Source organism: Hibiscus syriacus, unplaced genomic scaffold (genome assembly GCF_006381635.1).
Source record: "Hibiscus syriacus cultivar Baekdansim isolate YM2019G1 unplaced genomic scaffold, ASM638163v2 tig00110482_pilon, whole genome shotgun sequence".
NCBI lineage: Eukaryota > Viridiplantae > Streptophyta > Magnoliopsida > Malvales > Malvaceae > Hibiscus > Hibiscus syriacus.
In genome coordinates, this window is record NW_024062758.1 from 5,303,155 (window position 1) to 5,307,609 (window position 4,455).

Genomic DNA, 4,455 nt, shown 5'->3' on the forward strand with positions numbered 1-4,455 from the left:
AGAAACTGAAGCGGCATTGATGTCGACAAAAGAGAGGTTTTTAGATAAGAAATACTATCCATTTTCTTTGATTGGATGGCTTTGATGTCGTCTACAAAAATGTGGGAAAGGGGAAGGGAAAGGGAAAATCAGCCTTGAAGATGTCAAAGAAGCATTCATCAAAGAAGGAGAAGGAGACGGTAAAGAAAGCGTTAGAGAAGATGATTGGTCTACCATTGAAGCAAATTATCGAACAGGTTCTCCACGTCGTTGAGGGCTACGAATCTTCTAATCAAAAACTGGCTTCCATTGCTGTTTTTCAAACTCAAAATCAAGCTTGTTCCCCTTATCAATCTCCCGATCTTGCCCGCTCCTCATCTTCTCTGTTCCATCACCAACACCCTATTCGTATTCGCCATTATTTTTTGCATTTATAATTATTTTCAGTTAAGGAAGGGTTAACACCCTTAAACTGCCCTTTCGTTATTACGTAATTTTCAGTTGTCTTAAATTAATAAGATTAAAAGTTTAAATTTAAAAATAACGATCCAAATTACTTACATTTTATTGATTGAAATATACTTAAAAGAATTGAAAAACGTGTTAAAAAATTAATAAAAATAAAGAAAATAAAAAGAACTCGAAGTAAAAATAAAAGGAAAAAATGAACTAAAGAAAATAATAATATGTACATATAATAAATAAATAAATAAATAAATAAATAAATATAAAGGAATTAAAAGTAAGATAAAAATGAAGAAAATAAAAAAAAATAAAAAAAAATAAAGAAAAGCAAATAAATATTTAAAAAAACTGTCTCATCACTTCACCAAAAGTGAAGGAGAAAGTTTAGCCATAGACTAAAAAGGGCCCATAGGAGACAAACATGATATGTACTATACATATATATATAATAAGTAGAATAAAAAAAATAATAATAGGAAAAAAATCAAAAGAAATAAAAAATAAAAAAAATAGGAATAAACAAATAAAAAGGATTCAAATAAAATAAAATAATATAATATATAATATTGTATAAATAAAAAACAATAAGAAATAAAATTAAAATAAGATAAACGAATAAAAAATAAAAGGATTAAATTAAATTAAAAATAAATGAAAAATATATAATAATGTGTAAACAAAATAAAATGAAAATAAAAAATAATAAAAAGAATAATAAAAGGATTAAATTGAAATAAAAATAAATAAATAAATATATAATAATGTGTAAACAAAATAAAATGAAAAAAAAGAATAATAAAAGGATTAAATTGAAAGGAAAACAAAATTAGGGTAAACTTAAAGACTTTAAAAATCGGGGGGACCATAATAGTAATTCCCCCTTGTTAAAAACACGCGGGTCTGAGTTATGAGGCGGGTCGGGTCGTGGTCCATTCGAGTTAGTATGAAGCCCAAACTCAAGGCTTAATGCTTCATTTTCCATTTCAGGATCAAACACCCCCTTTCTTGTTCTTCAAATTCTCTCGGTATTCTTGTGTTCTTGAAGAACACATGAACACCACCATAGCTATCCAGATTCCGACGACCTCGACGCCTCATCGGCCGCCGATCATCGACGGTGAAATGTAAAAAAAATTATTTTTTCCGAGAGCTCTTCTCATGTTGTTTTCGAAAATCAAACTCGTTTTTTTTAAAAATGCCTCAGGGGAGATAGATCTGAGATCGAAGGCCTCGGTCCCTCCCCCTACTTTTATCGACAATTTGGTGTTTTTTTTCAAACCAACAACACATGCAAGCATGGAAACATACAAGGTATGAATTTTACCTTTCTGTTTCGCTTTGAAACTGATAAAAATGCTTCGAACTCTCTCTCCCTTTAATCGTATTTCTCTAGTATTTTTGTGTGATTTATGTGCAATACTTGTGCGTAAATCGTGTGTAATACTCGTATATTCACAGTGAAAATAGTGTCGATTACAAGCTTATTTATATACAAAGAAATGTTATTTTTAGTTCTGGAATTTTCAAGTCTTATGCGGGTTGTAACTCTTGTTTGTTTCCTTGTGTGGCGTTGGTGATAGCCGAGAAAATCGACGGTGGACTCGGGTTGTTGGAGAAGCGGTGCTGGACGAGATGGGGCTACAATAACTAGGGTTAATATGGGACCTTGGATTATCCCTTGATCCGACGGTTGGGGTGGAGCGACGTAAATGGATAAGAGGAGTTAGGGTTTATAAACCCTAACTATTCTAAGTCGGTTAGGGCTCCAGCGGGTCCTGAACCCGGGTTTCGGTCTCCATTCGGGTTACGGGTTTCTGCTGCTGGGTCACCCACTGTTTGGGTCGCTTGAAATGGGGTGTAACGGGCTACTGGGATGGTTTTTGTAACGTTTGATTGTGCCTGTAAATAGTAATAAAATAATATTTGTTAATAAAATAATATATATATATATATAATACATATATATATATGTATCCTTCGGCCAGAAAAAATGTGTCTACAGCTGCCCCTCTTTGCCCATAGTTGTGTAACGGGGATAGAACAAAGATTAAAAGACACATTTTTTGTATCCAAATTTAACATAATCCATATAAGGGTCAAACCCCATCGAATATCTTCTGTTCAAGAGTTGAAATCTGATATTAAGACTGATTTGTTAATTTGGATTGAATCCCGAAATGACTCCCTCATTGTGAGGTTGAGTTGAAACTGGAAAATTCTGAGCACGATATCATTTGTTGCGAAGTTGAAATCGAACTCAATGCTCTAACTTTGTCGTGAGACTGAAACTTGACTTGAAGTCTTTGGTATTGTTGTGTTACAGATGACTCATTCGTCGTGAAGTTGGGTCAATCTTTTGGGTACAATATCATTCGTCGTGAAGTTGAAATCGTGGATGGCTCATTCGTTGTGAAGTTGAGCCTTGAATTGGATATCATTCGTCATGAAGTTGAAATCCAATCTAGAGTTGTATGCTGCTTGTAGGCACGATATCATTCGTCGTGAAGTTGAAATCGTGGATGACCCCTTCGCTGTGAAGTTGAGCCTTGAATTGGATATCATTCATCGTGAAGTTGAAATCCAATGTTGTGTAAGTTGAGTTGTTTCGAGTCCAATATCCTTCGTTGTGAAGTTGAAATTGACTCTGAATGAAAAGGGAAAGCTCATTCGCTGTGAAGTTGAGCCTTTAATTGGATATCTTTCGTCGCGAAGTTGAAATCCAATCTAAAGATGAATGTTGATGGTGGGTACGATATCCTTCATCCTGAAGTTGAAATCGTGGATGACACATTCGTTGTGAATTTGAGCATTGAATTGGATATCATTCGTCGTGAAGTTGAAATCCAATCTAAAGATAGATGTTGCTGGTGGGCACGATATCCTTCGTCGTGAAGTTGAAATCATGAATGGCCTATTCGTTGAGAAGTTGAGCCTTGAATTAGATATTCTTCGTCATGAAGTTGAAATCCAATCTAAAGATGAATGTTGTTGGTGGACACGATATCCTTTGTCATGAAGTTGAAATCGTAGATGGCTCATTCGTTGTAAAGTTGAACCTTGAATTGGATATCCTTCATCGTGAAGTTGAAATCCAATCTAAAGATGAATATTGCTAGTGGACACGATATCCTTCGTCGTGAAGTTAAAATCGTGGATGGCCCCTTCGTTGTGAAGTTGAGTCTTGAATTGGATATCATTCGTCGTAAAGTTGAAATCCAAGTATTGTTTCACCAAATTGGCTTTAAGTTAGATATCCTTCGTTATGAAGTTGAAATTCAATCTTGAGTAAATGATGTCACTTCGAGTTCAATATTCTTCGATGTGAAGTTGAAATTGACTCTGAATGAAACTGAAAAGTTATTTGTTGACAAACATTCTTTCGTTGTGAAGTTGAGTTTTGTATTGGATATATTTCGTTGTGAAGTTGAAATCCAATCTTGTCTTGTTTTGAGTCCAAGATCCTTCGCCGTGAAGTTCAAATTGACTCTGAATAAAACTGGAAAGTTATTTATTGACAGACGCCCATTCGTTGTGAAGTTGATCTTTGAATTGGATATCCTTCGTTGTGAAGTTGAAATCCAATCTTGTGTTGTTTCGAGTCTAAGATCCTTCATCGTGAAGTTGAAATTGACTCTGAATGAAACTAGAAAGTTATTTGTTGATAGACGCCCCTTCGCTGTAAAGTTGAGCTTTGAATTGGATATCCTTCGTTTTGAAGTTGAAATCCAATCTTGTGTTGTTTCAAGTCCAAGATCATTCGCCGTGAAGTTGAAATTGACTCTGAATGAAACTGGAAAGTCATTTGTTAAGTCCAATATCCTTCGCTGTGAAGTTGAAATTGACTCTGAATAAAACTGGAACGTTGTTTGTTGAGTCCAATATCCTTCGTTGTGAAGTTGAAATTGACTCTAAAAGCTGCAAAATTATATATGCAAAAAAAAATGATGAATGTGATGCTCTTAAGTATGTATAAATTACATGCAATATGAATTATCCCTTGTTTTATCTCTT